Consider the following 11,757-nt stretch of genomic DNA (forward strand, 5'->3'; position numbering starts at 1 on the left):
AGTTTTGTTAAGAAAAAAAGGAAAGATAAGAAAAAAGAAACAAAAGAGGCAACACTAGTTCCCGCACTGGGCCGGCCTACTTAGCTATAGCGCATTGGTCGGGTGCGACTGGCCGCTGGAAGAGAGCTCCTATATATACGACACCTTATGCGCCAGTTGTCCAGCCAACTCTCACACGGCCCACTCTCATGGGTCGCCCCAACAGCGCGGGCAATCGCTCGATTGATCGTCACACTGTTGACCATGAACATTGTCAAAGATAGTCGACTTTTGAGGAAAATGAGAAAGGAAAAGAAACATTTAAAAACAAAAGCAAAATTGAAAATTAAAACCAAGACATTCGAGTGAAAACGAAAACGAAAGGAAAACAACCGCGACATGATAAAGGCAGTTGGATCTTGATCCGATGGTCAGAAAATAAAGTGGTTGATGGAAACGTTTTTTTTTCAGGCACCTATTAAATAGACGGTCCCTAAGATGATTTAACAGCTATAAAAACTCCCAGGGTAGGTGCTTGTGCTGCACATGGATAATCGACTGCAAACGGTGCAACGGGGACCTAACTCAACGTGAAGCCAAGAAGACCTTGCCAGCAGAACGCCGCCCGGACCGCCCCCAAGGTGAAGATCAAGGAGATGGCCGGGCGGCTTGACCACCAGACGCCGATCTCCGCAGCGACGAGATGGGCAGGCTCCACCTCCACTGGTGCAACGTGCAAAGGCAAGCTCGAGGAGGGGGCTAGCAACACAAGCATCACAAGCAACACAACGTGCAAAGAAATCTCTTGGGTGGCAAACTAGCAACACAAGCATCACTACTTATTTCTTGACAACCCGTTCACCCGGTTTGCAAGTTGCAACACAGAGCATGAGAGGGCAGCGACGGTTTCAGTCATAAGCATGATAATAACTGAAGCAGCCAGACATGTTGTTTCATTTTTCTGTGATTTGTTTTGAAACCCAGGTACAGTGGCTCTTGAGGAATCTGTCTACTTGTTTGCTTCTGCTAATTGTGATCTCAAGTCCTTCGATTTTTTGGTCCAGTTTGCAACGTCAAGTTTTATCCCTCCTCCAAGACCAATGTGTACTGCATTAACATTGCTTTCTAAAACGAACTACTGTAGTATCAACATCACTCGACATGTAGTGCTAGCTAGTTCAGTCCACTCGCATGCATAGGCCAAATTATCATCTGTTGGGCAACAGAAAATAGCAGCTCTGGACATGCCCACATAGAGCAAACCTTGATACAGGCCAAGAACAGCATGAAAAAGCAAAAGCGCACCAGTCAAGACTACATGGTTAATCGCAAGACTGAAGTTGCCTCATAGTGAACGTCTTTCCTGTTGACTGGAGAGGCATCCTGCATTCCTGCTCTTCAGCATAATCTGGCAGGATACCAAGCAAATACTCCAGCAATGTGCACCAATTAATAAGATCCAGATATATGCCTTGCTATATAAAAAACCACACATGAAGGAAATATGACAGAGAGATGGACAGGTCATGTAAATCCAAGGTATTTACATGCAGAAAATCAGCCCGACTCAAACGGAAATTTGTTGTGCCCATGAAGGATGAAACTTAGAGAAAGCATAGAGAAACGCATGATTTTCATAAAAGCCCTGCACTCCTAATTCTGATCATCCTAATCTCACTACATTGACAGCACCGTGTACTGTTATGTCTACTCACACCAAAAAAATGCAACCAATTTACGAACAAATACTTCACCGTTTCATGGAACTAATGCATTAAGTGAGAGCTCTATGCGATTTTTTTTTATTTGAACTAAGTGTGAGCTCTGTAAGATCCCCATGCAGTCACACAGCTCATATCATGTTGGTATGTTAGATCTCTAAATTTACAACTCAAAGATTCCATTCAAATCTTATACTCTTCATAGCATCGTTTGATAATAAAAAAACTGCAGTAACATCACATTGGCACTTGACATGTAGGTGTGTAGCACAAACAAGATAATCTAGATCAGTTAAGAAATATCAGCGATCACTAGCTCTGGACATTCCATCAGCATCTGCTCTCCAAAGATACCCCTTTTGGGAGATGAATTCAGGGACTAAATCAAAGTTGGGATAGCAAATTGTAGACTTAAGCCACTTTTGCAGATGCATAAATTTAACAACGGTTCACATGGATACAAGAAATTAAAAGGTTCACTACAAGATAATCCATTCGCCCCAACACAGGGAAACTGCCAAACTAGCACAGAAAAGCCAACACTAATACGAGAAAACATGCATGCACCACAGCACCAAAAGGGCTACTAATAGGGAAATAATTCATCACATGATATGCCTCCAAGTTGTTGTGTTTGTTGTTGACGAGTAGCATCCTGCATACTTAACCGTCCATTCTTAATGTGCCGCATCACCAGGGATCACCCTTTCTGCAAACATAGTTTTATCAATATGATCCCAAAGAGGAGATGACATGGTACTATATAAATTGCCAATTAGGTAAGCATAATTAGTCGCAACCTTCAATTATTACATTGCACTTGAAATTTGTTGGAGCAAACATAGATTTCTCGGTGCGATTCCAAACAAGAGATGGCATGACACTAGATGCATTGCAATTTAAGTAGGCATAATTAGTGGCAACCTTCGGTTGTTACATTGAGCTGAAAATTTGCTTGAGCAAATTTCAAATATAACTTTCCATCTGATAAGACACTCATGTTTTGATGGTTCCACTCTATATTATTACTTGAGAATTGTTCCAAAATCATAAAAGGAAGACCCATAGATATACCTGGCGGATTGTAAAAACTCATGTAGGGATAAAGAGCGTGGAGATTTTCTCTCTTCCGTCGCTCCTTCCACTCTAGTGTGTTGAGATCAATCTCGTAGACGCCAAGATCCGCGGTCACAAAAATGATATCACCGCCCTCCACAGAACCAATCAGTCTAGCTCGACTCTTGGGATATTTAATATGGAGAAGGCTCTTGAGATCCACGATTCTACCATGAGTCCATGATGCACCTCCATCGGAATCTACCTGTCTGGACCATACGTGGAGGGTTAACCTGTCCACATGTGCAAACCCCAATCTGCCATCCTTCATCGCCATGAGGATACTGGCACGAGCAACAACAGACATGGCAAGCGGCGCATCAATAAACGATAAAGAATCAGAGCTCAAGCTGTACTTGAGAATTCCTGCACGACCATCATCATATTTGTACCCAAGCAGGAAGTGTAGGGCGTCGTCGACGAGGACAGCAGGCATTGAATGGATGAACGCATCATTTGCAAGATCAAGATCAGAGCACGGCTCCTCCCACTCCTCACGTTCAGGATCAGACGCCTTGGTCCAGTCACCCATGTCCGGCGACGAGACGAACGCGAGTGCAACACACTCACCATCACGCGTCTTCACGCCGACATAGACCATCTTGAAGGGGCGGACCGCGTGACACGAGCGGTGGTCGCAGCCGCTCACGGCGCAGAGCACCGCGATCTTGTAGCTATCGGCGGGGTCGAGGTATTCTTCGGGCCCGTACAGCTCCCGAGCGCAGCCCGTCATGGGGTCCCAAACGGCGAGCATCGGGGGACAGTAGCCGTTATCCCCAAGAAGAACCATGCCATGGCGGCAGTCCCATGCATCCAAACTTTGGTGCGTGCGCTGGGTAAAGTGCGGAATGCGCACCCTGAATTTTGTGGTTGAGACGAAGAGTGGGGTGAGGTCTTTCCTGCGGGAGTAGCCGTAGGGCCGGTTGTAGAGGAAGCCCAACATGGGTGGAGCACCGTGGAACTCGCGGTAGCGGCCGCGGAAGGCGGGTCCGGTGAGGAGGCCGAACCAGGGCTTGCTGACGAGGGAGGCCCGCACGAGCGCCGCGGGCTCGTCCGGCGGAAGGCGGAGGAAGACCTCCTCCACTAGCTCGTCCGGCAGCGACGTCATGGTCGGCCTGTCAGTGGAGGCGAGGTGGGGGATTCGGTAGGCGAAGAGCTTGATCTGGCGTCGACTGCTCGGGTTCAGCTCAGGTATTTAATGGCCCTGGATTTTTTTTTGAACACGGGAGAAACTTCATTCATATGCATCACGGGAGAAAAATGCGCGTTAAAACTAATTTAAGGCAGAATCCCGTTTGATTGAGTAATAAAGCACCATATTCACCCATAAAAAAAAATCCCCCGTTGCAACACACGGAAATCTGTGCTAGTATGTCAAAAAGATAATAAATGTACAAGGTATATATGAATCGTATACGATCTGGATTCTAACATGCCGAGTATGTATCCATGAAGAAACACTCGGCAAAACGTACGTCGTGATTTAATCCTGAGTTTTGAGTAATACAAGAATTTTCGGAAAAAAGAAAGCAGACGGTCGATCGCCGGCCACAAACTTAGTGAGAATTTTGTTAGATCTTGTTCGTTTCACAAAGCTGCTCCACACGCCCCTTCTGTCCAACTCAAACAAATTCTGCATGGATATGGTAGAGGAAGGGAATAATTTTCAAAACAAAACTAGTCCACTCCATATATTTTAGAAAGTTACAAATAAGGTCACTCTCATCTCTAATGATTCTTCTGGTAATAGTGTAAAGTCTCACTAAAAAAGGAAAACGGCTAGAATCAAGAACGGATGAAGAAAATGGTGAAACTAACAAAACTTGTGTTCAAAATTTTCCAATTAACGCGCTTGATTTTCTCTTAAAAATCTGATTAATAACACAAGGTTAAAAAAAATAGTGCATTGTTGGATTTCCTAATGAATAATTTCGCTGATCTATATACAATCCTTCCACTTTTAATACTAGGAAGCAATCAGCCGGCACTAATTACGGCAAAAAAAACTTAAATGGGAGAGAAATCAGCTACTTTTACATCTACATCTCGCTTTTAAATAGTAAATCAGCCGTAATAGTAATTACGCCCGCAATCTTTTTTTAACCTGCATCTCCACTTTTAAGACTACAATAGTGTAAATAACGTAGTAGGTGATAACATCACACATACCCAGATAGAATAGATGATGTGATAATAATTAATGAGGAAAGAGATGCATGTGATAACACAATTTGGAGTTAATACCACTATTGATACATAAACTTGTAGGGGTGGGAACAGTTTCATACAAGAACTAAAAAACCCCACAAAACTAGCCCTCCAACTTGTCTGCTGTAACAAATTTATACAAAACCACCCCGAACTGCACACGTGGCACGCCATGTAGGCTCTGTCGGGCCTGGATCACGTTTTTACAAAGAAACCCTCGCGCTTTAGCAATTTCGCAGACAAGTCCATCCCTCGACAGAAAAGCACCTGGTCGTCGGCCCCGATGCAAACCCCTTCCAAAACCTTTCCCTTCTTTCGCCCACGTCCCCTGTTCCTCCTCATCTCTGCCCGCTCCTCCCGCGAGGCGACGCCGCCGTCGGCCTCATCGGCGGCGACACAAGGCGCCATGGAGCCGCGACATAGGGAACCCGGCGAGTTCCCTCCTGAATACGGTAAGGACCTGCTTATTCGCGCTTCCCCTGTTCCTCTGCTTCCCCTGTTCCTGCACTCGGCGCACTAGGGTTTTTCAGGCCGATCATGCCGATGTAGGGTTGAAAATTGGGTCGATCTGCTCACTAGGGTTGGTTGTGTGCGTCCCCAGGGTTCGTAGGGGAAGTAGTTTTCATGAGCTTGTCTAGGGTTTCTTGATGCTGATTTGAGGAATTGGGGGGCGGGGGGGGGGGGGGGGTCAATCAAGGGCAATGTGAGGGGATTTGATCTAGGGTTTTGGGTAGCATACAGGAAAAGGGGGGGGGGTCCTTGAGGGGGTCTTTTGATGTGATTTTATTGTTTACATATTCAGAGATTATATGCTATTGTTGCAGTGAGCTGTAGATGCAGTGTAAAATGTGATGAAAGGGTGGTATTTTAGTTCATATTTCAGTGTAAAAATGCTGACTTTCCCTGTTATGCAAAAGTACATGGCTTTTTTTAGATGAAAGTCAGCATTTTTACCATTGATTTGTGATGAAAGGGTTGTCTTTTAGTTGATATTCAGTACATAGTTGTGTTTGAAAATCATGTACAGATTCAGTTATAGTTTGATCACTGAAACTAAGATTCAGTTGCACTGAATATATCATCTGTCAATTGTTGCAGTGACAAATGGAGAAGCTAGCCAGTTTTTCTCAGTGGAGTTTGAGCACAATGGAGTTTTCTTGGGGGAATGCATAGGTGGAGAATTGAAGTTCTCTTACATTGGGTGCAGTCATGAAGCTTTTGACTACTGTCATTCAGACACATGGTCACTGGGGATGATCAAGTATTGCTTGTCAAGGATGGACTATGACCCCACAGACCCTCAAATCAAGGTGTACTGGATTTTGCCAGATAAAGACTATGGTGATGGCCTGCTATGTGTGGACAATCCAGATGTTATAGCTGCTATGGTGAGGTCCAGCAGAGAAGCCAAGACATTGGATTTGTTAGTTGATGAGGAGAACAAGATTCAGACATTATATCCTGAAATCATACTAAAAGGATGCCCAACTGCAGATGGAAATGAGGATGAAGAACAAGGAGAGGATGCATGTAACGCCCCGGATACAACTTTCCATATTCGTAACTCCGACTCTTGCCTTTTCCGGAGATGCTATATGATATTTCCTCCGTGGTTGAGTTTTTGTCTGTTGTTTTGCATTTTGCTCTTGTTATGCATCTCGTCTCATGTCATCATGCGCATTGCATCGGCATCGTTTTCATAAAACTTGCATCCATTCGGGTTCCGCCGGTTCTCTCCGTTGTCCGTTCTGAGCCCGACCACACTCGCACGCGCCCGCGGCACCTCCGAAATATTATTTTATAAGTGGCATAAACATGTTCTCGGAATGGGTTGCAACTTGTTGTGCGGTCTTATTATAGTGTAGACAGGCCGCCTGTCAAGTTTCGTCGCATTCGGAGTCCGTTTGACTGCCCAACCGTTAAATATGTAACAGCGATATAGTCGGTTTATTCGTCGGACGTTTTCGGTCTCCGGAAACAGTTGCCGGGCTGCCTTCTCTTCTCTCTTCTAAGCCCAGCCCCCCTCCGCACAGCCCATCTAACCCGGCTTAAACCCCCCCTTGTCTTCGTCGACCTCTCTCAGACCCCTCGCATGCGTCTGAAACTTGCCCGGACCCGAACCGGTCTGTCGTTACCGTCGGGTCCGGATCATCACCAAACATCCCTAAAATATCTTTGGTTTCTTCTTTGACTATCATAACCTTTCTATCTCGACCGTTCGATTTTAATCGGAGGGTCCATTAGCCCCTAACCAAATCCAATGCTATAAATAGTGGGCAACCCTAGAAACTTGGGATCCTGTCCCATCCATACCTCCGCCGCCGCGGTTCCACCAAATCCACCTCGGGATCATCCCATTCCCCACCGAGCCAATCGCCAGCCCCTTTCCCGATCCACCCCTCGCCGAGCCTTCGTACAGCAGCCAGCCGGCGCCCGATCCAGGATGGATCGAGGCCACGGTATAGCACGCCTCTGCCCCCTCTGCTGACGAGCGCGACCCGCCTTCGTCTCCTCCACCCCGCCGGCGAACCCAGCCACCAAAGCCACGCCGCCGGCCTCGTCCTTGCTCGTGCCTCCTCCTCCCTTGGTCCTGGACGCGTCCGGCCGCCCGCAGCCGTCGTCGTCCGCGCCCGCAGGAGCCAGCAGCTGTAGCCCGAGCCCTCTGTTTCTTTCCCGCCTCGACGCTGTCCAAGCTCCGCCATCGGCCACCTCCATGGGCAGAGCCGCCGGACCAGCAGTTTCCACCGCCTCGGAGCTCCCTTGCGCCGGATCCGAGACCCCCTCACCCTGATCTGCCCGTTCCCGGCACTCGCGTCACCATCAGCCACCCATCGCCGGATCCGTCCCCCTCGTCCTTCCACTCGTCGCCGGAGACGCCAGCGCCAGGTCCATCGCCGCCCTGTGCCTCGTCCGCTTCGCCGGGCTCCTCGTCCAAGTCCCAGGCGCCAAGGCCCAAGCAGTTCCCGTCGCCCGCATCTCCAGCCGCGCGCCTGCATCGACTGTTTCAGCGCCCCGCATCGCTCCTGTTGACCAGCGCTCGACCGCAGCGCCAAGTCCCGCTCGATTCAGCCGCTTCGTTGACCGCGCCTCTGCTTCCAGATCCCCCGGCCCAGCGCGCCTCCTCACCCAGCTCACAGTGCCTCAACCGCCTCCACCGAACGGGCTGAAGCCCATGGGTGAGCTGCCCCCCCTATTCCTGGTTGGCCTGTGTTCAAATTCGGCCCAATGCATTTTTTTCCCTCTGGACGATTTTAGCAATTATTCAATGTTTAACAGATTTACAGAAAACCCCCTAGACTTCATGCATATAATATCTCACAAACCGTGCATCATATTAAAATGTTTTATATATGTAAAATGCTCAGAAAATTGTGTAGATTAATAATATGTCATTTTCATCCCATGTTAAAATGTTTAACTTGCTGTTTATTTAAATTTGCTAATATGCCATGTTAAAATGATTTATTTAATAACTAAATAACCGTAACTCCGTTTTAAATAAAATTTATATGTAAATGGGGTGGAAAAATGCCTAGTTTAACATGGTCCACTTTATTTTCCTGTTTAACAACAATAAAATATGGTTTAGGGCAGAACAGTACCAAATCCATAATTTGCATGTGGGGATTTTCCGGAATTGTTGTTTGTTGTTTCCGGCCTCACTTAAACTTGCCTAGATAGGTAGTTTAATTATGCCTCACCTCTTGCCATGTTTAACAACATTTAATATTGTTTGGTAGCTTAAACGAGATCAACTAAATAATTGATGTGGTGTTTCGTCAATATGCAACTCATTGCATATTGAGCTCCACTTAACTTGTAGTATTGTTTGTTGCACTTGCCATGCCATGCCTCATTAAACCGGACATGCATCATACTTGATTGTGCATCATTCCATGACTATGCGTGTGTGTTTACCATGTTGTTTGTTTCTTTTCGGTGTTGCTTCTTAGTTCCGGTAATGTTGCGATTGTGAGGATTCGTTCGACTGCTCCCGTTCGTCTTCTTCATGGACTCGTTCTTCTTCCTAGCGGGATTTTAGGCAAGATGACCGCTACCCTGGATCTCACTACTATCATTGCTATGCTAGTTGCTTCGTTCTATCGCTATGTTGCGTTACCTATCTGTTGCTCTTCAAGCCTCCCATATTGCCATGAACCTCTAACCTTTGACACCCTTCCTAGCAAACCATTGTTTGGCTATGTTACCGCTTTGCTCAGCCCCTCTTATAGCGTTGTTAGTTGTAGGTGAAGTTGAAGATTGCTCCATGGTGGACAAGATTTTGGTTGGGATATCACAATATCTCCTATATTATTAATGCATCTATATATTTGGTAAAGGGTGGAAGGCTCGGCCTTATGCCTGGTGTTTTGTTCCACTCTTGCCGCCCTAGTTTCCGTCATACCGGTGTTATGTTCCCGGATTTTGCGTTCCTTACGCGGTCGGGTGATTTATGGGACCCCCTTGACAGTTCGCTTTGAATAAAACTCCTCCAGCAAGGCCCAACATTGACTTTTACCATTTGCCTCACCACCACCTACTTTTCCCTTGGGAGTAATTAACCCAAGGGTCATCTTTATTACAGCCCCCCCGGGCCAGTGCTTGTCTAAGTGTTGGTCCGAACCAGAGCCACTTGCAGCGCCACCTCAGGGAAACTTGAGGGCTAGTTTTAGTTGTACATAGTGTTCATCCGGTGTTGCCCTGAGAACGAGATATGTGGAGCTCCTATCGGGATTGTCGGTGCATCGGGCGGTCTTGCTGGTCTTGTTTTACCATTGTCGAAATGTCTTGTAAACCGGGATTCCGAGTCTGATCGGGTCTTCCTGGGAGAAGGTCTATTCCTTCGTTGATCGCGAGAGCTTGTCATGGGCTAAGTTGGGACACCCCTGCAGGGTATAATCTTTCGAAAGCCATGCCTGCGGTTATAGGCAGATGGGAATTTGTTAATGTCCTGTTGTAGATAACTTGACACCAGATCCGAATTAAAACGCATCAACCGTGTGTGTAGCCGTGATGGTCTCTTCTCGGCGGAGTCCGGGAAGTGAACACGGTCTTTGGGTTATGTTTGACGTAAGTAGGAGTTCATGATCACTTCTTGATCATTACTAGTTGACGACCGTTCCTTTTGTTCTCTTCTCGCTCTTATTTGCGTATGTTAGCCACCATATATGCTTAGTCGCTGCTGCAGCCTCACCACTTTACCCCTTCTTTTCCCTTTAAGCTTTGCTAGTCTTGATACCCATGGTAATGGGATTGCTGAGTCCTCGTGGCTCACAGATTACTACAACAACAGTTGCAGGTACAGGTTCATGCGATGATCATGACGCGAGAGCGATGCTTGCTTGCGTTGAGTTCTTCTTCTGCTTCTTCGATCAGGGGATAGGTTCCAAGTCGGCAGCCTGGGCTAGCAGGGTGGATGTCGTTTGAGTTTCTGTTTGTGATTCATCCGTAGTCGGATGATGCTCTTATGTATTGTGATATTGTATTCATGTGGCATTGTATGCCTTATGTATGTATCCCCATCTATTATGTAATGTTGATGTAATGATATCCACCTTGCAAAAGCGTTTCAATATGCGGGTCTATCCTTGGTGGGACCTTCGAGTTCCTTTTGGATAGGGTCGCATATTGGGCGTGACAAGTTGGTATTAGAGCCTCGACCGACCATAGGAGCCCCCTTGATTGTTGGCTGTTGTTGAGTCTAGAACAAAACTATTTTGAGTCTTAGGATTATATATATATCGGAGAGTAGGATTCTTTTTACTCCTCAGCCCCCTTCATCACTCTAGTGAGGACTCCTGACGTAGATGTTTTGACTTTCCTCTCCTCAAATTTCACTCAATTTTTTTTTGGATCACGCGGGTATCTTGGAATCGTTTCGATGGTTTTGTGACGAGAACATTGTTCTTGGTGCCTCCTGTGTATTTATGTGGCTTTGACCCGGGGAGTTGAGCTCCGAGGTGTTGTCGTCACAATTTTATCGTTGCAGTTCTGGAATACCTGAGATTTGCCGACATCGAAAATCTCTTTTATGCAGTTGTTGGTGAGATAACCCCGATAACCCAGTACTGGGGCGAGCTCGGGAGTATTGCCATAACTCGTATAACGGATGCTTTTCGAAGGTTGAGGTACACGATTTCCGAAGGTTTCTTGGTTATGTGTTGACGGATGGATACAGCTTGGATGTAGGAATTGTTAGTTTGGGTGAGATATATTGCTTCCCCTGTATCCCCAACACCAGATTGCATAACCAGAAAGTTTCAGGAGTTTTATAGGTGGGAATTCAAGTAGCTCCTAGAATATCTTTTCGACAGATGCATGATATGAGATTGGGGTTCGACGTCTAGTGGTCCGCCTTTCCACAGTCGTTTTTACAGTGGTCTCGTTGTGTCTTAAAGAACCCTTGGCTATGCTGGTTCGGGGACACTTCGTATGTCATGTGCACTGCCTTGTACATGATGGTGCTGTACACTCGAGCCTGTGTGGGCCCCACCACGAAAACTTCGGACGGAATCTCTATCATATGTTTGTTCCGGCTTATTCTACAAGCCAATCCTTTGTTTTATTTTATTTGTGGTATTCGAGTTGCTTCGAAGTCAAATGTTGATTCCATACCTTTCAAGAGGTGTTCTCATATTTCTATGGGAGTACTAATCCTTTTGATCATCGAGTTTGTCATGTCAACTCTTTTTCAACCGGTGTGCTTCTCTAAAAGTGGTTCCAATCATTTTTC

The 11,757-nt window shown here is 46.4% G+C and overlaps 1 long non-coding RNA gene across 1 annotated transcript; it reads left to right on the forward strand.

Moving 5' to 3' along the window:
- Window positions 1–3,733: 3,733 nt before the first annotated feature.
- On the forward strand, window positions 3,734–6,646 carry LOC123083298 (uncharacterized). The gene is made up of 2 exons (XR_006439265.1): window positions 3,734–4,007; window positions 6,123–6,646. It is a non-coding gene; the product is annotated as an uncharacterized lncRNA (long non-coding RNA).
- The last annotated feature ends 5,111 nt before the right edge of the window (window positions 6,647–11,757 follow it).

The sequence above is a fragment of the Triticum aestivum genome, chromosome 4A (genome assembly GCF_018294505.1).
Source record: "Triticum aestivum cultivar Chinese Spring chromosome 4A, IWGSC CS RefSeq v2.1, whole genome shotgun sequence".
Taxonomy (NCBI): domain Eukaryota; kingdom Viridiplantae; phylum Streptophyta; class Magnoliopsida; order Poales; family Poaceae; genus Triticum; species Triticum aestivum.